Here is a 22,493-nt window from a genome sequence, read left to right as displayed (position 1 = left end):
AGAGTAGGTGCTCACTAAAATGGCAGATGATAAGGTCTGGCTCTCGACAGCTTAGATTTCTTGGTTCTGCTGCTTAGACATGCGGCCCAAAGACAGTTCAATCCTTCTCTGTCTGAATTCTTCCCATGAAAGGAACTTCTGTGGATTTAGTTTTATTTTTTATTTATTTTTGAAATATGGCTTCACTCTCAGCCTAGACTGGTCAGAATGCAACTTGCAGCACAGGCTGGATTAGAATTTATGGTAATCCTTCTGTTTCAACCTGTTGAGTTCTGGGATTACAGGCCTGAGCCACCTCATCTGGCTTGAATGATGTACTGTAAAAACCCAAGGATGTTGTATAAAATGTTTTTTCTACTGTCTACTATTTAACATTGGTCCACTACTGTTATAAATACCCACACCTTTAAGAGTATAATAAATGGAAAACGTTGTCTCTCTCATGTAACAGAAAGCCACTTGTGACAGTCTTCTTTAAAACTCTATTTGGGGTGTTTAGGCCTCTACCTCCCTTCCACCAACCCCCAACCTTAAGTAGAAGAGAGAAGGTTACTGCATAGAGGGAACCCAGACCTCTTTCCTTCTCCCGGTTCTTTTAGAGTCCATCCCAATCTCCGTCAACTGCAGACGCAGCTAGCAGGCTCCTCCATGCCGCTGTGCCCCAAAGCGTTTCTCTCCGTCTGTTTGCTCCAAACCACCACACCGCCTCTGGTCTCTGCTTACTGCTCCACGCCACACACCAACGCTGAAGGCCACACCAGATGCCCCACGGTCTCTTTCTTGGCCTCATATTCATACTCTCAGAGTCCTAGACCACGCCCACAGAATCAACAATGTAGCAGCTGAAGAAGACACCCCATAGCCATGGTTAGAGTAGCCAATAAATGATGGAAGAAGGGTACGGCTTCTCAAAAAGCCTCACGCTCACCTTGGACACACAGGGTCTCCTTTTGGATTAGCAGACATGTGTTTTTGTGTGTGGTTTTGACAGCATTTCTGTATTTCACACACAGCCTCAATGGTTGATGACTGGAAAGGCCTGCACTTCCTTGGGGTCTGTGATGTCGCGGATAGCAGCCCTCTCAGTGTTCTGAATTGCTGGAGTCAGGGAACTCTGCCTCAGCTTTGGGATTCCTGTGCAACCTTCGATAGCCTCTAATTTCCTTCTACTCACACCAAGCTGCCCCCAGAAAGGAAGAGCCAGAGAATGAGCTTTTGGGGTGGTGTTGTGTTCCCTCAGGACTTTGCAGTCTCCTGACTCATGTGCTTTTCATTTGGACTTCATGTCATCCCGTGAGCTGGATTTTCCTCTCCTCTCAAAGAGGGCGAACACAAGGCCAAAGATGTAAAGATTGCCCAGCTCATAGGTGAAAAGACACAAGTTTGTTCTACACCAACAGCTCCTCTCCACTTTCTGCTCGGCCGCCTGCACACGCAGGCAAGTTACCGGCCAAAGGCACCAGCGCAGCCTTGGGTTGCTCGGTCATGAAGTCAAGATAGGATTTACGTTGCAGGGTTTCCGTGAGAATACATTTACTCAGGTGGTTACCTAAGAGTGTTCCTGTCTACCCATGGGCAGTCACTCAGGCTAAGTGGAAGTTTCAGAGGGAGATCTTAAACAGACAACCTGGCTTTCCCACGGCACCATTGCAACAAAAGAGAACTGATGCAGAGCAGATGCACCTCTAATTGTGTGTGTGGTGCACAGCGCAGGGGTGGGGGTTCTCTAGGAAATGCACCTTCGGATGCGGCTGGTTGGCAATGCAGGAAGCACACACTTCTCTCGTGGAGGAGCCCAGCTCTAGACGGGAGGCAGGCAAACAAACAGCAAATCGGTGTGGTGCATGGATTACAAGAGCTATTGCTTAGGAAAGGACTCCATGGGCTGGGCTTTAGAGGTTCTATGAGAGTCAGCCAGAGGGGAGAGGGAGAAATGTGTGTGGGACCACTATGGGCAGGCAGGAGGATAGCTTTAAGGGGGATCCTGCACGAAAGCAGGGAGGGCCTGGTGAGATTCTGGTCCTAGGCCCTGAATGCTGCACTAAAAGATGTGGATGGTGTCCAGAAAGTAATGGTCCAGTCCCCGAAGACACTATTGAGGGGGGCACCAGGGCGCGTTTTTGTTTTAGAAAATCCACATTAATGGGGAATGAGCAAGATGGTTGGAATCTGGAAAGATGGATACACAGAGTTAAAAGGTTTTAATGGTAGTTTGGGGGTGGGGAGAAGATATGAGCCTGAGTAATTATAGCAGAGACAGAGAGGGGAAATTGACTATGGTTGTGTTTCAGAGGACAAGGTCATCAGACTGACGGTCAGATCCACTCTAGAGGAAAAGAAGAAACAATGTCTAAGATGAGTCCCTACTTGGAGCAAGGAGATAATATTAGAGGCAGACACACAGTGTCTCACTTGAAGAAATTCAGTGTTGAATAGGAGAGGGAGAAACAAGTTAAAAAAAAAGAGCAAAGCATGAGTTAGAATTTGGGAATTTCCAAGTCTATGTTATATGTGTGGCAGTCTGAAAAATGCTTTGCACAGGTCATCCCATTTTATATTTACACCAGTCTGCAAGACAGCCATTCCTAGTCGTTAGCTGTGTGTGGGTATGAAGCCTTGGATGGGGTTTGGCATGAGTGTTGAGGCTCCAAGTGACTTCTCTTCTGAATTTAGTTTTCATATATATATATATATATATATATATATATATATATATATATATATATATATTGAAGCCTGAATATCTACATCGGAAATTCATCCTTTCCTTTTTTTTTTTTTTTTATTCCAAAGAAGAGGCCCAGAAAAACATCATTAGTCGTTTGCCCATGAAAAAGACTCACTGTCTGAGGTCTGGTCTTGTTGGAGACCAAGGCAAAGGATGAGTGAAACGTCAGTCTTCAGGGAGAAAGGCAGGAACATACAAATTACATCAGGTTAACCATTCTTCCAGCTCAGGTTATTTAGTAAAGTATAGGCAGACAAGAACTTAATTCATAAGTTTGTTCTTTATCTTTTGTTATAATTTGGGCTGGCCAGAGGAAGGCACAGCACCCAGGTCCTGAGCTCTGGCCTCTGGATATCCAGCTGTTGCTCCTTGTGGCAAATCTGGGATAATGATGGATCTTCCACTGAGATTTGGGCATCTTTAAAGCTATGCCAGTGTTAAAAGGATAAATTATTACTTTTGTTGTTATGGTCATTGACCTAACTTGGGTGATGGGCAGGATGCAAGGCAAGAGGATAAATGGGCACCGCCCAAGACAAGTAAGCTGTCTGTTTAAGTTACCTGAAAAGTAAAACTATATGTGAGGTGAGGACTCTCATGATCATGTGTGTTGTTTTTTTTTTTAACCATGTATGGAACATGCAGTGACAAGAATGTGTGTGATGTTGTCGGTCGGGCCACTGAATTCTCTCTTCATTGCCTCCCGGAGTCTTCAGAAGTTTCATTCTCTTCCCTTGCACAAGTGGCAAGAATTTTTGCCTCAGGAATGTTTGGGGTCCTCTCTCCTTGACGCTTTATTAACTATACTCCTCACTCATTCCTAGAGAAGGGCGTCACCTCTCTTCCTGCACAAAGGAGAAAGGCAAAGGTGAAACATCTAAATCTCTAGTTGTTATTTTTAAGGACTAGGGCACAGCCAAAGGGCTGAGCAGCATCAGGGTGACCTATGCCAGGTACCCTTGAACTCCGGATCCTCCTGCCCCCACCTCCTAAGCGCTGGGTTTATAGGCACATGCCACTGTTCCAGGCCCAAATCCTTCATAATTGAGGAACACGTTTATTCAGAGATCTAGCAAGTATGATACAGTCTTGGTATCCAGTAAGCCTACTTATAAAAAGTACTTATAATCTAAAGTCTACTTATAAAAAGTACTTATAATCTAAAAAACCCCAGAATTTTTGTTCAAAGCTTACAGAAAATTAGAGCTCCTTTTCTTCATAATCATCATTATTTTTTAAGCCATGCGGTGGTAATTAAGGTGAACCAATACCCACAGTGGCCGGTATTAAAGGGTAAGCTTCCTTCCACATCCCTTGTTTGTCCTTTTGCCACTGGTTGCACTTTCCGTTCCTTCAAAGGCCTACAGAGATGGCTCGCAACTTTTGATCATCAAACCAAAGCTCCTTATGAGAATTGTTTCTTCGGTGTAACACAAGACATGCTGTGGGTAATTTGATCGGCTCCGTCATTTCCATAATTAGAACAAGATCATATCTTCCTGAAACGTGTGCTAGGCCCACTGTGGAAGCCACACAGAAGCGATGCCCACAGTGTGGCCCCAAGCCAGCTGTTGCTTAAAAATATTACGCACGTAAGTAGGCACGTACGTATCACCTCTCAAAGCTTTCCCACCATCCCAGCAGGCCAAATTTGCCGTTCTGCTCCATGCTTGGCTTGTTAGTCAGTGATGAACAGCATGCAAGTCAGGGCATTTCAAAGTCTTCTCTCAGCTCAGTGGCTGTGTTGTGGATGCCCACCCACAGGGGACACCCACCCGTTCCTGCGACCCTCACGGTCAGGGGGGCTGTGTTGCAGTGCTCAAGAAAGAGGTGCCCACCACACATGAGATTCTGGTCAGCCTTCCCCGGCCTCGCTTTCCTCCCAGCCACACTCCACACAATAGTTACAATAAAGTCCCTTGCACACAGTCATCATGTCACTCATTATTGTCAAGTTGTGAAATTTAGACATCTCAGCTACCCTTATCTCCGGCTGCCCCGTGGTTGCCCAGCAGCAGCCTGGTTTGTACGTGAACCCCTTAGGTTTTCAACCTTCCCAGTGGCAGCCAACATGAGTTCCTGCCCTTTTTCCCCCTTAGACAAGAATGAGAACTCTTCTTCTCCATGTTCCTGATGTCTCCCTGCTGGTGTTGAATGCCTTTGCCTAACCATTTAAATGCTGGAGAAGTAGGTTTCTAAGTTCACAGCAATGTCAATAGGAGTTTTAAAGACTCCGCTGTAGCCACGCTGTCCTGACACAACTCCATGTTTGAGAATGCTCCACGCTTCCTTCCAGGTTTTCCCATGTGTGTTGTAAAGTTTGCATGGCTGCAATCCATGTAACTTGGGTGATGCTGCCATCCAAAATAATTTTATAGTTGTTTTTCCATGTGAACATTTTTAGTATGGAGGTCCTATACTCATCTGTGGGAAACGGTTGATGGAGGGAAGGGAATAGGATTTGTAGTCCTATGGGAAAGCCGCACAAAACTTTTGAGTCTCAGTTCTTTTCACGTGTGAAGGACGACAAAATGTGTGCGAGGCTCACTGTAGTGTGCCTGACATTTCACAAATGTGTCTTCTCATTTATTAGCTACTTTGAGTAATTTGATTTTATGGCTAATGGCTTTGGAACTTGCCCGGGATGGTTTGATTAGACATTCCCAGGACACCGCTCAGCTCCTTTAAACTACTGCTGTCACCTTTGGGTTGTTTGGTGTCACTTCCTTCCTACGTCCTGTATTGAAAGATAGGCACAGCCTGCCATGGGTTTTCAGTGATATGTCAGGATTGTTTCAGTTGGAATGGCTGTGAAGTTTGTATGCCCCGAGGCCTGGTTGTCTTCATTGAAGTAGCCAAGATGGGAAAAACAGGGTTAACAAAATTTCCTTATTCCCTTTATCATTTCTATACACCTGCCAGAAGGCAAACTTAGCTCTCGGTCCTTCACGCTTCACATTATCTCAAGTTCCTTAGTGCTAAAACCCACCCCAACCAACCAACCAAACAACCAACCAACCAAACAACCAACCAACCAAATAAACATCCAACCAACCAACCAACCAACCAACCAACCAACCAACCAACCAAATAAACATCCAACCAACCAACCAAACATCCATCCAAACAGTCAAACACACACACACACACACACACACACACACACACACACACACAATCTCCTAACTACAGACCCTGCCTCCCTCTGCCCTCTGTGCAAACTAAGCTACCTTGGACAATATTGTAGCCTTTATCAGACCCAAGTATGTCCACTGTTTGGAGTATCTGCTCAGGGCACTTACATTTTTTTCTATTTGTGGGAGTAGCATTTGATCTGAGGGGCACTGTCAAGAGCCTTAGTGTCATCCTGACCTGTATAAATGCCCCTGTTTTTGATATGATACTGTGGCGGAATGCTGAGTTTTGGTCTTGTCTTTATGTCAGCCAACTGACCCCTATCCTTCTGGAGAAAGGCACACCTGCTCACAGCTGGCACTCTCATGCCAAGTCTAGGACATTCAAGTCAGGCTGACTCAGGTATATTCTTATCTTTAAAGCTAATGTTTGCTATTTTAGAGCTACTCATTTTTTTTCTTATTTCCAACATGAGGATTAATCACAGCACCGCATGTAGTTCATGGGGCAAAAGATTGTATCTCTAGAGGGAAAAAGTATCTGATCCAGGAATTCTATCCCATCATCTCCACTGTCACTCTTGTTCTCCAACACCCCTGTTGACAGTTGCTCCAGAGCTCTTTGCATTTTCAGACAGAGTCTCCTTTAGCCCAGGCTAGCCTTGAACTTGCTATGTGGCTGACAATGACCTTGAACTTCAGATTCTTCTGCCTCTAATTCCCAAGTGCTGGCATTAAAGGTGTGTGTTACCTCACCTGAATCATATTTCCCTCAAAGCGGCACTGCGTTCATCAGTCAGTAGTAGGATAATGAAGCTGTATGTCGGTAGGAGGAGGAAGTCATTCCTGGAAACCAAACCCCAAGTCTCTCAACTGCTAGGTGAAGATTCTACCCCTCGTCTACCTAACCAGCCTGTGTAGGAATTCTTTATGTCAATGTGGCCATCTGCTATTTTAAGAAATTATACTTTTTTTAAGAACACCCCCCCCCAAAAAAAAGAAAAACCTTTCTGTCTGAATTCTCAAAGCGATTGAGGAAGGCTTTTGTGATGGTTGCTTAATCTTCAGCTCAAAAAAAGAAAATCTCGACACCCTGAAAACAGCAAAAGGCACCCTCCCCGTGTCAACCTGCCCAAATAGGTCTGCTTTACGTGTGCTCTCTTCTTCCACCCCTGACAGCTGGTCTGCCTGAAGCTAGGAAGCAGCGTGACCCAAGATGACAGGGTGTGTGGCTCTGAGAGTCCACAGGACACAGCCAGTTCAGATCTGGGCTTTCCACCTTCAGAGCCGAACTGATTTCATCTTGAAATGCTCTGAGTGTTAAGCAGAATCATTTCTTGCAGGGCAAGGTTCTATCACGCCTGTAAACAACTTCCTGTATGCTGACAAAAGCAGTACACTTTCCTATTAAGCTTGAGGGATGGAGCCTTGTGTTTAGGAAGCAATTATAAAATCACCGTAGAAAACCCCAGGACACCAAATTCCTCATTGCAAAGAACTGGATATTTTGTTTTGCTGTAGTTGGGACTTCCACCGGCGCCTGTCAAGCAGAATTTATCATTTAGGTATGGAAAAGGATAATGTCACTGGGAGAAGAGATTAAGTCATTGAGACAAGCAACAGCAAAACCTCTACAGCTCTTGACAGGCCCCAGCACGTGCCATGGATGGGCAACACCACATGCGTGCTCAAGCACGGGCAGGGCTGGAACCCTGCTTTTCCTTACTGGCTGTGTGTATTCACTCCCTCTGTACCTTAATGTTCTCACCTGTGGAATGGGGATAGCACTGCTGTTACTACCTCTCTCGGGGGCTAGTGCAATGGTTAAACGAATCAACAGCTATAAAGTGCCGAGAATCCTGCTGCGGCCTAGAAGAAAGGCGACGAGCCAGCTGCTACTGTCACCACAGATAAAGGATGTCTTTACTTGCACAAACTTAGGACGCATTGCATTTATGATATAGAGCATGAGGTTTTGAGACAGACAGTGCGGAATGGCTAAACTGAGCCGATTAGCATATATTACTTTACAGATACTTTAGTGGTGGAACATTTAAAACCCACGCTCTCAAGTAAACAAAACTTTCACTATTAATCATATCCGCCATTGCTCGAGTGACTTTTTATTGCGGTGTGATAAAATGCCATGACCAGAAGCAGCTGGAACAGGAAAAGGCTATTTCGGCTTACGGTTGTACCTGTCATACAGGGTAATCAGGGCAGGAATCTGGAGCAGAGGCCAGGATGCAAGTCACTGGCTTGCCCGGCATGGCTTGCCAAGGCAGCTTCTTCCTTCTACCCAGTGCTGGCTCTGATCAAGGGGTTCTGGCATAGCCCCCCGAACCCCAATCAATCGTCAGTCAAGAAGATGCTTTACTGACTTGCCTACAGGCCAATCTGATGAAGGCGTTTCTTCAACTGAGGTTCTTCCTCAAAGAAAACTTTAGCTTCTGTCAAGTTTACAACCAAACCAAACCAAACCAAACCAAACCAAACCAAACCAAACCAGAACAAAAACAACGAAACGAAAACCATCCAACAAATCCCAATAAAAGGAAAACAACCAGAACAACAGATCTCTTGGAATTTTCCTCTTGCCCGAGACTTTTTTACTCTTTGTCGGCATCTCCTTTATTCTCCCACATACTCTGCTCCAGTTCCTGCACCCAGCATTCTGCTCACCGTCTCTATGACTTTTGTTTTTTGGGTTTCACGTGATATTTGTTTCTGGCTTGTTTCATTTAACGTGTGTGCTCCAGGCTAGGTGTACAGGGTTGTCAGTAAGCAGGCCTGAGGGTCTTCTTGGGAGAGTTGTTCAGTCTTGCTCTTTCTTCTCTGGTTTTAAATACGTGCCGACATTTCTCCAGCCTCACACAGTGCAGATTCGGTTGTGTCTGGAAATCCTAAGTTGAGTCACTGTTTAAAGTGACAAAAGTGTGCTGTATTGTGGGAGTGCAGTCTGTGTCAGTCCGTGCTCACACACGGGTTAGGGAACAAATGAAGGTGCCCAGTAGTGAAGACATAGCATTTCCTAGTCTCATTATTAGGCTTTAAGCCACAAGCGCAGCAAATTGAGGTCTGCTCAGCAATGAAGCCCAGTGACCGACATGTGACACGCAGTGAGCATTCAAATATAGTTGTTAAATGGACAGATGAAGGCGCAGCTTGGTAATGACTCTCTGAAAGTTACTGTGGTTATGTGCTAACCGAGAAAGAAGCCCATGTGCAGTTAATAGTGTTATTTACACTCGTCCCCCCCCCAAGAAAGCAGATTGCTGATGGAGAAGTTGAGGTACAGTAAGGACTCTTAACCCAGCAAAGAGGTGGGCTTGAACCAGAGCCTCCAGTCCTGGGAGTCCCAGTTTGCATGTTTCTAGAAAATAAAAAGGGATTTAGAGAATCAAAAAATATGAGGTGGCTCAAATCTGTAATCCCAACATAGCGAGGTGGAGGCAGGCACTCAATGCACATAAGCAGCACATCACATACCACACACACACACACACACACACACACACACACAGATACACACACACACACCACATACACAGGAGCACACACATATTTGCGCACACATTTGCACACACAAACAGGACACACACACATACACACACAGGCACACACATATGCATCTTCTCATTCTCATTTTCCCTTCAGGAACTTGGGATCTATAGATGCAGAAAGGGAGACAGGAAGTTGGTGTGTGCTCCCCTGGAAGAAACTCAGATATCCAAAGATGCCTGCAACACAGAGCCCTCCTCCCAGAGGCTGGGTTGCCATGACATTTCCTGGAGTTCTGATAAAATTAAAGTGTACTGAGCCCCAGGAAGCTAAGTGTCTTAAAAAATAAATGCAAATTAATTGTAAAAAGTGGGTTTCATTTTACCAAACACACATATAATGTGCTTTTATCATGTTCCTACCTCACTCACTACCTTCTCTTGTCTCTCCTCCTCCTCCCTGGACCTCTTTCCTCTTCCCAACCTTCTAATGACAATTAAAAATTAATGTAGCATCTTGTAGACTGTTTACCAAGTAGGCAAATGGCTAACTTACCTCGCTCCTGGATTAAGGTAGTAGAGCCGATTTCCTCCTTTTGATGCATTTACAAGCCACACTCTTTGGTTGCCCTTTGTCCTCTTTGACCCTCAGTCATCCTCTGATTTTCTGTAAGCTCCAAGAGCATACTCAGACACAAATGCCCATGCTCTCCTGCCGCTCTTGATACAGGAGGATATGGCTTCCTGAGAGAAAGAGGATTCCTTAGACACTTGTTTTTCACAGAATCTAAATTCCATGTAATCAGAAAGAGGTTTTTCTGTCTCTAAAATGTATAAATCAAAAACACAACCTATCAACCAGTCAACCGATCATTCAATCAATCAGACAAACAACAACAAAATCGAAGTAGGTCAGCAGAGTGCTGGTCTGCGTTGGCTGGTGGGATTTGATGCTACGCAGTTTTAGTAACTATTGTTGTGGCATTTACCCCCAGCTGGTAGGTCAAGGCAGAGGCCTGGTTGTCTTCTGGACAGGCTGCCTCTGTTCTGGAAGGCTCCACAAGACCCTGATTAGCTGGAATGCTTCAAGAACGAAGATTTGCGTTTACTTAATTTTGGTTAGCTGAGGTTTAACCAAAGGCTGGCTTGAGTTCTTGATGGAAAACTTTCTAAAATTATTTTCATTTTTTTTTAATCAAAAGGATAGGGCAGTGGAAAAGTTTGTCTCTGATAGTTAAGGACATTACAAGTCTCTTGGGATCATTTTCCAGCTACTAAAAAAAAGTCACAGCTAGAGGGGTGATTGGTGGACAGCAATGTGGAAACTAGTTAAAAATGAGATTCCTTGGGGACTTTTAAAGATAGGTCATAAATCATACTTACTGATCCCTTACTACTTTATATGCCTCAGACCCTTTTCTTTAGAAGCCTGTATTTGAGGGAGGGGTTTACATTGTTATTGCTCAATGTAATTACTTAAAAGGTATCCAGAAACTGCTACTAGAGCTCAGAGCAGAGAGCTGTGGGAGTCTGGAGATGGTCAGGACTATCTTCCTTGGAAGATGGGCTGGTCCAGGATGCGGGCAGGAGTGCACAGTCTTTGAGGATACAGGGACCTGGCGTGCACATCTACCTACCAGGACAAGGAGATGCTGGTGGGCTGGGGCCAGAGAGCAGGGCTGGAGCAGGCTGGGAAGCGTTATTCTATAGGTTCCATTTAGTAACGCTTTAAACAGTTAGATTCGTGTTCTGGAATGTTGGCTCTTGTGGAGGTGGGACAGAGCTTTGGGAGAAAGAGACAGCTTTGATTAACTACTCAGTTAATATTAAGAAAAAGCTTTCACTGTTTTAATATTTATATATTGACCTGAGTTAAAGTTTGTAATTCTGTTTTGATAACATTTATGAGTCACTCTTTACTTTAAGTGTTGGGAAACTGAGGTACTTCAGGCAAACCTGAGTTTTGTTTCTTTTTTTTTTCTTTTAAGTCTTGCAGGTTCTTGCAGTTACTGCTAGACCATTCCTCCCCCAACTATTACAGCACATTTATAATATAATTAACTTGCAGAAATCCATATGGTTTTTGTTACAAAGACTAAAGGAATGTGCTTTTCATAACAAATGGCATATGGCCTCCAATCCCACTCAGCTTGCGTGTTTTAACAATGAACAACTACATAAATTAGATGCCTCGGGTCAGCTAGCAAACTGAAGCTGACTTTCTTTCACTCTCCCTAATTGCAGCTGCATTTCTGACAAATATCAGGGAGATTTCGGCAGGCTGTGGGTGTAAACACACATAGCGTGGTTTGAGCAATCTGTTTCTCCCACGACCTTTGAAGTCAGCCTTTGTTCGTACCCCCATAGTGGTGGTAGCCATCTAAACTCTGATTTGTTGTTTTAATGCAGCTTCACGCTTTGGAAAAATTTAGTTGACTTAAGTGATACAACTACAAACAAACAAACAGACAAACAAAACCAAAACAAAACACAAAAACCAACCAAACAACCAAAAAAAATACACATTAAAATAAAGAAGAACCAGTGAGCTACAAGTTGACTTTGTGCTTGTTCGAATAGTACAGGGAGATTAATTCATGGGAGATGCTTCCATGCTGGACAGACTTCAAGCGGACATGCTCCTTCTTGATCTCTGGAGTTATTTAGGAATCCTCCTGTTTGAGGTGACAAGGCTTAGGACTCTGCTTTCTTAGTCCACACGCTACCTCATCCTTTTGTTGATTTAGCAGGTTTTCCGATGGAGCCTGAGAATGAGCCCTTTGCAACTTTCACATTATCATACTATAAAATCCACCAGCGATTATTTGTACTTGAGGTCAGTGACATTATCCCATTGGAATTCCCTGGACTCTGAATTTATAAGATAGTCCAAACTGCTTTTGTCTGTGATGGAAAAACACAGCACAACAACTGCAGCCAGTCGGCTTACGAAGTATTTGAGGTTCAAATTTAGCTACACACATACTGGAACATTGCTTGCTTTTAAAAAGTGCTTGTATTTATATTACACTAATAACATATTTGATTTAATTAAATAGAAGTGCATCAGCAATGAAAGGAGATTTAAAACAGATACAGTTCTAAATTAAAGTAAGCAAAAAAGAACATGTTAATTAATATTGAGATATATAAGCCTATTTTCTATTCAAAAGTCCATTTTTAGGAATAAAACCACATAATTTAGGACAATTAATTTACTAGGCATAAACCCAATGGCTCAAATAATAAAATGTTAGTGTCTGTTTTCTATCTGAAATGGCATAGCTGGCTGTTGTGTTTGTTGACTTACAGTCTAGCTTATCGTATATTTACTATAAAGTATAGCCCTTTGTGGGCAAGGCATAATTTCTCCTCTCATGAGCTAATAGCTTCCACAGTTTCTCCTCTCACAAGCTAATAGCTTCCACAATACTCTATTTACAGATGGTAGACGCAGGCAGTTGGTGACCCAGAGGCCCATAAACTGGACCCTCACAATTGTCATGGACCCCAGGGCATCTCTAACCCAGGACTGAGAACATGAAGAGTCAGAGACTTTGCCAGAAACCTGGGTTTAGCCTGCCAAGATCTCCCTGGCATTTGCCAGAAGCACAGAAATGTGTGGAAAAGAAGTAAACCCGGGAACTCATTTCCTCCTTAGCAAAATACTTCTTCCTTCCATTTTCTTTCCAAAAGGTGATCTTGCCCCAAACTAAGAGAAAAACCAAACAACAAAAACAAAAACAAACCAAAATGCACCTCAAAATCCTGTTGTAGGTTCACTTCATAGTTGAGGGTCAGGTACCAGTATCTGATACTGATACAAGGTCGTCAATGCTAAGCACTAAGAGTCTACAAAGCATAAAACCAGCTTGTCAGCACAAAAGTTATAAACAAACCAATGCCACGGACCTCTGTGGAAAGCCAACAAACTGGAAGAGAAGCAAGCAGGATAACATTTATTTGCTAACGACTCACTTGGAAACGGGCATAAACTGCTCTTTTTCTCAGCTCTTACAACTCACTCATATTAGGATGGCTGCTGACTTGCTGACAATCCCCACAGCGCTTCAGAGCGTGCCAGATAGCTGCGCCAGCCTGGCTCGCTGTGCGGAGAAGACAGGTCAGAACTACTAGCAGTTGGGATTCGTGGCTGTTTAAGCAATGACCCTTTCGGTATTGAGCAGACATGGCCATAGAAAGAGGCACTTGGCTTATGAAGTTGCCTCGTGCGTGTACTAGGACATTTGAATTTCACAGTCTAAACAAGTAATGACAACAAGCAGAGACGTCAGGAGCCATTGCCCTGTATTCCCAAACCCTGCACCAAACTGCGCTGACAAAATGGCTCCAGTTTAAAAACCATGACCCAAACCAACTGCAACTGGCTCTGTTCTTGGTTCTTCTGAGAATCACGCTGCTCTGACTGTGTCAGGTGGTCCAGATAGTCATGGAGGTCGGACATGCTGAACCTGAGTTGGGAAGACAGGAAAGGAAGGGTAGACGGAGAGAAAGAGTCACGGAAGGGGAGAGGAGGAGACGAGTTGGGAGAGCGACATCCTGTGAACCCCCAAGGTACGGGTGAAACCCTGAGTATGGAGTGGCTGAAGGGATCGTAAGAACAGACGCGTTTGATACTTCACAGCCACGCTTCTGATGGGCACAAGCTCTTCGCCTTTGCTAAAGTCACTGTAAGTTTTCCTTCTCTGAGGACTTCCTTTAGTTTTTGGATCAAAAACTACGGAGGAGAGTGGACAGGGAAGGGCACAGACAGGAAGAGCAAGCGACGAGCGAGCAGAGGGATACAGGCAGAGCCCAGGACGCTGGTGGAACACACCACTCCCTCCTTCTGCCAGTCTGCCCTGTCCAGGTTACCCCAAACGGCAGGCAGCTGGCTAGAGGCTTTCCTTCTCAGGCAACGCATGGAAGGAGGATGGAATCAAAGACAGCAGATGCAAGCTGAGGCTCCTTTGTGTTTAAGCAGCCTGGAAAGGTGCTTTTTTTTATTAAAGGAGAAAGGAGCAGAGCATCTCGTTCTCCTGCACTGTGCTTTCTGTCCTAACGTTAATTATTTGTGGCACACGATACAGTTGGAATTTTAGGAGATGAACACGCCAGTCAGTTAGCCATTACCTTGATTTTTAGAAATCAAGTCAAAGCTAGTCAATTATGCATACCAAACGGACCGTTGGAGTCCGTCGCAATGGTTTTGAAACCATTTTGTGCTTTTGTATTGAATTTGCTGAAGCATAATTGTTAGTTGCCTCTCTCTAGCATCTCCTATGGGACGGAGGGGGATTTTTTGTGCGTGGAAATCTTTGCAGGAAGTAGCACTGTAGTGTGAGGCTTGTTGATGGGTACCTATGTGTTTAAAGAGGCCACAGTTTGGGGCTTGTCATCACTTAGGAATAATGGCCGTGGTATATTGTAAAAGCCATGACCAACTGCTTGAATTTGTTTTCTGAGGCTTAATTCTTTACATTACTTCTGTGCATGTCCTGCCATTGATAGAAATATGCACATAAAGGAAGTGAGAATCTCAAGACAGAGAGACAAGGAAAGGCAGACCTCTTATAAGATACCGAAAGTGCATCTGGCTGGGTCCTCTCTCTGGGAAGCCTCCTTACTGTTTCTATCCGACCTGCCCTGCGCTGACATGGGTGTTGGGAGAAGTACCCAGGGAGAACTTTTTTATTGGAACGATTCCTATATGGTATGTCTTGATATCTGAGAACCTTCTAGAAAACACTCCGAGTGTGCAAACAGAACAAGTGTTCTGACTACTCACCTACATTTAGCCACAGCTATGTCAGTCTGCTCGTTTATGGGGAAGGCTGGCTGCCAAGTTCCCGGCTGCAGCTCCCTCTGGTCGAGTCCCTGCATGCTTCTGTGGAGATCGGGCCAAGACTTCATTCTCTCATGATTACAGAGCTCGCTGTTCAATGGCATGCAATTATATTATTATTATTATTATTATTATTAGCTCAAGGAGACGATGACACAGCCCAACCAATTTCATGGAAATCATGAGTGGCAGTCACCTATTAGGGAAATCTTAATCCAAGCATAGCCCACAAGACCTGAAGATTGTTACTAAGTTTGGGAGAGCGTAACTTTGTAATTTTCAAGGTGTGTGGAGATACTAAAGGCGTGAAGACTCTGCATTAGATCAGGGTTTAGAGGTGGCAATCCTGTGTGGCTTCTGAAGTTTGTCCTCAAAAGTCTGCCTTTTGTCCTGTGTCTGCCAACCTTCAGTGGGGCTGTGTTGGGGGACAGGGGTGAGGGATGGGGGTGGATTCGTGCTTTTCATGTTAGCGCGTATAAAAATTCACCTCCTCCTCCTCCTCCTTTTCCTCCTCCTCGTCTCTCTCCTCCTCCTTCTCAGCTGTCAGGCTCTTGGAGTATTCATTTTCATGCCTGTGCCTGCAAGTTCATGATTTATTCTTCCCAGACTGTCGCCATTCACAAAATAGCAAGTGTGACGTAAACAGACTCACTGAATCACTGGTGAAAAACGATGTGGAAACTATGGCACAAAGAAGCCAGCAGCATGGCACTGGTGCCTGCCATGCTGGAACCTTCACTCTGTGGATACAGTTGTTTAGCAGCTTAAAAATCATTTATTCAGTCAGCTTCCTGGCAGCTGACTGAACCAGGCTTCGTGGGATGAAGCTGACCCTGTCCCTAAACCTAAGCAGTCCAAAGGGAGCAAGGCCCAAAGGGAACAAGGCGCCCAGATCCAGTGCCACTTCAAAGCTGGCCTGGGTTTGCCAACAAGTATATGTTTTGACCTAAAAGTTTACTTAATAAAATAAAATAAGTTATAACAAAACATCAGCCCAAGCTAGCCTGTAAAATGTCCTGCATCAGCCTCTGAAACGCTGGAATTTCAGCTGCATGCCATTATGCTGGGCTTCCCAATACATTCTGGAAGACTTTCAAGTACCTAGGAAATAATTCAGCTGTATTTGAAAGGGAATAACTAAGCTGTGGCTGTGGATGAGACAGGGCAAACGTTAGCATAAATGGCGTGCTTATCTACCGAGCTGCGCTATTGCAATTTGTCAATTTCTCGATAAATAAACCAAGAAGAGTAAGACAATTCTATACAACTTGTTCAACACGCATCCGTTTTCTTCTTTCAAAAATATCAGGAACAGCTCATTAAATCACCTAGAAAACCCTATTAGAATTTGGACCGTAACTGCAATAAAACATCAAATTTTCCAATTCAGTATTTTTTTTGTTAGCATTTGTTTACTGTGTATGTGTATACACTTGTGAGGACAACTTGAAGGAGCCAGTCCTCTTCCGCCACATGGGGTGTAGGACTGGAAACCGGGTCGCTAGGCTTCTTGGCAGGTGCCTTTACCTGCTGAGCCAGCTCACGGTTCCCAAGTCCGTGTTCCTGACCAGCAATGTGATGTAATGTCATGTCACTGTCGCGTAGAGGAGAAAGCAGGCCGTGGGACGCGTGACTAAGAGGACTGTGGTGGTCATATCTGCACAGGGGCGGAAAAGGGAGAGCAGACACGGTGGAGAATAATCATCCCGTGGCGCAGCTTGCGCGTGGTGTCTCTGTGACGTCACGCAGAGGCAGACCTGATCTGGGAGCTGGAAAAGAAGAGCAGGCCAACCAGGCTTCCGGCCCGGCATGCTGGCTTCTCTGGAAGCAGGGACAGGTTCAGAACAAGAACGGGCAGAGCGCAACGGGAGAGCTTGCGTGTGTTTGCCCTCCCCTGCTTGCTGCCGCTGCCATAAACACCGCGACCGGAAGCGGCCTGGGAGCGGAAAGGGTCCGCTTGGCTTGCCCTTGCCCATCCCCTTCCGTCTCTGAGTGAGTCAGGGCGGGAACGATGCAGGAGCCCGTGTAGACAGAGACCTCGGAGGACCGCCGCTCGCTGGCTTGCCCCCAGGTCCGTGGTTAGATTCTGCTCTCCTACAGCCCAGCCTCGCCTGCTTAGGGGATGGGGCAGTTAGCAAATAGAGGAGATGCCTCACTGACACGGCCGCAGCTCAGCCTGGCAGCTCTTTGGAGGCTCCTTCTCCCCAGCTGTCAGGGTTACAAGGTTAGGCAGCATAGCGCCCGTTTGAGACCCTCCTACAGATGGTTTGTCTCGGTGGTAGTGGTGACGCTACTGTGTGTGATGCCTTGTGTGTGCCGTGACAGCCACCAACTCCAGAGACGTGCTCATCGGACACGTTTGAAGGAGTCTATCCTCAAACCATCGGCCCCCTTTCAACCAGCGCGCTGGTTTGTCACTGTGGGCGTCGTGGAGATGAGTCGTCAGCCCAGGTCCCCTGGGCTCTGTTCGCCCGTGTGTGTGTTTTTCATGCGCTGCGTTTGAGCGTGTCTCCCGTGGCCCAGACCTGACTCTCGCAGCTCTCCCTGTCTAGCCATGTGCTCAAGGTCACCAGCGCGTGCATGCTGTGTCCACACGCCTGGCTATTTCTATACCTGCTCCAGAGCTCGCTGAACGGCCCTCGACTCTCGTCTTGTTTACAAAAATACCAGATAAATATGTACACATGCCGGTTGCTCTCCTTTCCCAGGATATATTTGGCTTTAAACCGAGGACAAAAGAGGCAGGCGTCAGCGTGTGGTCTGAGTCCTCACGGCCAGCGCCCCACCCGCCGCCTGAAGAGCCAGGCCTGAGGCTCCGACTCCGTAATTTGAGAGGAGAGGTGAGAAAGAATGTGGATTTTCTATTTTGTCACATTCTTGTGGCGGCATAGATATTTTCATGAAATTTAGCCATGAAATTTCTCCTCTCCTGGAAAGATAACACATGCGGAATTATTTTAAAGAGTAAACCATTCAACCAACTACCCGTGTGTGCGCCAAATAAAATCACGCTCGACTGTTTGTAACTAGCTTAGTTGGCTGACGTGGGGCCAGTAAAGTTTAATATGTTTCTGTGATAGTCAGCTATTTCTGCATCAACAAAGTGGACCATACTCCTTTAAAATGCCCTGGAGGGTGAAGTTGTGTTTATAGAAACAGTAAAATGTTGCTTTGTAAATGTCCTAAAATCACTTCCATATGCTATCATTTATTTATTCCCGAGGAGATTACAAGCAATCACAAGAGCTGTTTTTAATCCTCCTTTATTGCAAAATATAATGGTCTATGCACAGAACAGTCGCAGCTGGCTGGTTGACCCAGCACTCGACAGAACTTCTTACTCAAAACTCAAAGGTTGTTCTAATGTTTGGATGGAAGGAAAGGGGCCTGAAACATTTAGAGCATTTCTGTTAGGGTAACCAGGAGCGATGCATTGCAAAAACTTGAGATGTAGGTGGTCAGTGAACCTCAGTGCTCCGAGATCTAAGCTTCCCAAACCGGTCTTTGGAAAGGTCGCACCCTATTGTCTTTCATGATTTGGCCAGCTAAGCAGATCGGTTGTCATCAGCCTGTGGCAGAGGGCTACACTCATCCACATGATCTTCATGAGATATATTTGAAGGCCTCATCAGGTGTGTCCCTGCCATGGCGATGGTTCAAAACAGAAAGGTCCGTTTAAAAGCTGGGACAATCCAGTCTCTCACGTCTCTTTCTCTATCAAAAAATTATATATATATATTCCAGTCTTCTAGAATGACATTTTCTAGATGGTACCCACCCTCTAAGTGTGACTGTTTGGTATCTGGAACTTGGCAAGTCTGAAATGATCTGCCCTGTATGAGCAAGGTCCACCTGGGGCAAAGACTATACACAAATGTGTGAGATGTACCGTTTATTTGAAAATATCAGTACAGTGTAGAAACCTAAAACTTGGGATATGTTTGGCTACCTAAAATATCTGTTATTTAATTACCTTGAGCCCTGTCTTTTCCTTCGTGGTGAGTCCAGGGCTGCCGGGCATGTTGCGGAGAAGGATGTGACTCACCCTAAACTTTGCTCTGCTGCAGGTTCCCACCTCAGCCCTGCTATCATTTAGGGACAGGTAATTCTTTGTTGTGGGTTCACCCCGTGCTTTGTGGGTAGAAGTTACAATTCCTTCCATTATGAAGTCTTGGAATGTCCCTAGACTTTGCTCAGGGTCCTCGGGTGCAAAGTTACCAGGGCTGAGAAGCATACAGACGTCTATGAAATAGTTTTGTACAGGCACTTACTATGGTTTGCTCTGTACATGTCCAAAGGTTAGGTTCTCTCTCTCTCTCTCTCTCTCTCTCTCTCACACACACACACACACAGATCTACCTCTGTGACCTGATAGATCTCATGCATTTATGGAACCTCTTTTTTAGCCTCACTGTGCTGCTCTCTCTTCAGTGGGAAGCGAGCAATTGCTCTCTAACCATTCAACATTTTCCGTGCTGGTGTCTGCACCACTGTGTTTTCTGCTCAGCTCCTTGGGGAGAAGGGGCCATTGCTCATACATTAGTCTGTTCAAATTGTGACATCTGAAATTGGATGTCAGTCAGGACTCTGAGTCAATCAATCACCCCAGGCTCGCTGCAGGGACGACGCCAGTGTCCTAACTTTGGAGAACAGCCGGGACCCCCTGCCTTCCTGCAGAACAAAGAACCTCATACAGAAGCTCACTAATTTTAGAAGAAATAGTTTCTTATTTTGGTCACAGCTGTTGGCATTCCAAGGGGCCCTTGTTCTGCCCAATGAAGTGAGGAGGCTCTCAGAGAGGTTTGGTCCTGTCTGAGGATTCGGTGACATCATTTTGAGAATTACCAGGCTGACAGGAGTATGTTTTATGTATGGTGGATAACTTGGAAATGGCTTGTCTGAATAAGGATGAGATTCCCAAGCTGACTTTAGAGTTGGTTCTCAGAGAGTCCCCTCTCTCTGAGAGCGCCTGCCCCACCCACCTGAAGTGGATAGATGGCTTTGCTGGAACACATCCAACGTCACCGGCCAGCCAAACCAGGGGCTTGCTGAGGGACCTAGCAAGACTCACTGTCCCAGCGGACACATCACCAACACTCCTTCCCTCTCAAGTTTCAAGCTTTCCACTGCCTTTGCTCACAGTTTACAAAGTTTCAGGGTGACACTGCCTTTTGAATATCACTGCCAGCAAACCCCTGTGACTTCAGAAATACCCTCTATCTGCTGCTGCTACACATAAACTCCACATGGCTTTGTGCAGCGGCCCCCACCAGGTCTAGCTCACAGTAGAACTGTGTTTCCTTTCAGGGCCTTTTGGATCACTACTCAGTGAAAAGCCTCTTCAGCAGGAGATTTGGTCACTTTGATTGTTGTAACAGACTCTATGGGGAACTGTGCTCAAACTTAAATTTCTCTCTCTCTGTCATATATATATATATATATATATATATATATATATATATATAACATTAATATAGTTGGTCTTTTAAAATATTGTATATATTTTATTATATATACATATATATACATATATAAATATATATATAAAATCGTTACTCTCCTAAAGGCTAGATTCCTTGGGTTGCTACAACTTTCTTCTGAAAGATATCTAGTTCCCTTCTTGTTATCTTGCAGGCTGGGGTTTTACAGACAACATTTATTACCAGGACTTTAAGTCTGGCTGTTTCACTACAAGCCTCTGACGACTGCCATTGTTACCCTGTGGAGGACAATCCTGGGGAAAGCTATCTGCAGAGTGAGATCACCTTGAGCAGGATCTCAGAGGCTGCGGAGTCTAGCGGTTGTTCCATTGCTTGCAAACGTTAGCGTAGCCATTTCTGCTGACAGACGGTGTGGGCTGCAGGTGAAGGGCGCTCTTGGTGCGTGAGTGTGCACAAACATTGAAATGCGCTGTTCCCCGATCAGTGGACGTGTCCAATTGCTCTCTGACTATTCAACTTTCCAGTTCTCTACCCGACTTTGTTTCCTATAGAGTTAGTCCATTATATAGTTTAATTTTTTTTCTCAGGAAGCATCACATTTGTCATGATATTGGAAAAGCAGAGAATCCACAGAGGCAAACTAGGCACACTATAGGATCCAAATGTTCTGGAGCTCATGTCTAACAGACCACACTGTCATCACTCAGCTGTGGTCCTAAGAAAGATGGAGACCCACCGTGGTGAACTCTTTCACTTGTCTTCGCCAATACAGTGCTTGTCTTAAGAAAGAAAGAAAGAAAGAAAGAAAGAAAGAAAGAAAGAAGAAAGAGAAAGAAGGAAAGAAAGAAAGAAAGAAAAAAAGAAGAAAGAAAGAAGGAAAGAAAAAAAGAAGAAAGAGAAAGAAGGAAAGAAAGAGGGAAAGAAGAAAGAAAGAAAAAGAAAGAAAGAAAGAAAGAAAAAGGAAGAAAGGAAGGAAGGAAGGAAGAAAGAAAGAAAGAAAGAAAGAAAGAAAGAAAGAAAGAAAGAAAAAGAAACCTTGGAAGGGATGGTCTGGCTTTATCAAACGAAAACTTACATCCTTCTCCCTCACCAAAGAACACCACCTTTACTGCTTTTTTAGCCACGTGAACCAGATAGTTGAAAAGTAACACTGGGAAACAGTGAGACTGGAAACTAAATCAAGAAAGCCTTGTGCCAGAAAGACTAAGAGGGGTCCTGGTCTGAGGCTGGTCATCAGCCCAGTGTATTTGGAAATCACTTGACCATTTGACTGTACAGAATACAGTTTTCTATAAGTTAGGTGATTTGATTAATATTAACCTATAACTGCCAATGTGAGTTTAAATACTAGAGTTACAGTAACATTTCAGGAGCCACACGGAACTGTTTACTCCAATGTTAGTAAATCACAGCCTATTCTTTAAGCAAGCAAATAGGCAATTTTAAAAACAGCCATCTGTTACAACTAGGCAGCATCTACCTTTTTTTCTTGGTTCTTCTCAATTTCTACAAGATTATCTTTTTTGATAACCAAGTGATAATCTTTTTCTTGAGTCATCACGGGAATCTGCGTGAGCGACGTACCTTCTGGGTTTTGAACTGGTTGTCTGAGCTTTCCACTTGCTGTTGTATTGTCCCGAACCACTTCCTCTGTGCAGGGCTGCCCTCCCGTCCACCTCAGTGTCTGAGAAGCTTGCACGGTTCCCCCTGGTGCCATCAGGGTCAGTCCAAGCACACAGCTGACCCAGTGTTATCGCATTACCAACAACAGTTTCATAAATGTAAGAACTTTTGTTGGTTCTGTTCCCTGTTGTGTAACAGTACATGGCATAAGTCTTCAGTAAA

The 22,493-nt window shown here is 44.8% G+C and overlaps 1 long non-coding RNA gene across 2 annotated transcripts; it reads right to left on the bottom strand.

Moving 5' to 3' along the window:
- Nucleotides 1-2,953: 2,953 nt before the first annotated feature.
- On the bottom strand, nucleotides 2,954-22,436 carry LOC132655986 (uncharacterized). Of its 2 annotated transcripts, none has more exons than XR_009593940.1 (4): nucleotides 22,233-22,436; nucleotides 15,151-15,297; nucleotides 9,919-10,106; nucleotides 2,954-3,573 (listed from the first exon to the last, which is right to left on the bottom strand). It is a non-coding gene; the product is annotated as an uncharacterized LOC132655986 (long non-coding RNA). The 2 variants fall into 2 exon arrangements; XR_009593939.1 differs by lacking the exon at nucleotides 2,954-3,573 and adding an exon at nucleotides 7,910-9,235.
- Between the last annotated feature and the right edge of the window lie 57 nt (nucleotides 22,437-22,493).

This window comes from Meriones unguiculatus, chromosome 8 (genome assembly GCF_030254825.1).
Source record: "Meriones unguiculatus strain TT.TT164.6M chromosome 8, Bangor_MerUng_6.1, whole genome shotgun sequence".
NCBI classification, from domain to species: Eukaryota; Metazoa; Chordata; class Mammalia; order Rodentia; family Muridae; genus Meriones; species Meriones unguiculatus.
Note: the sequence above shows the minus strand (reverse complement) of the source record. Positions and strands in the feature narration are given on the sequence as shown.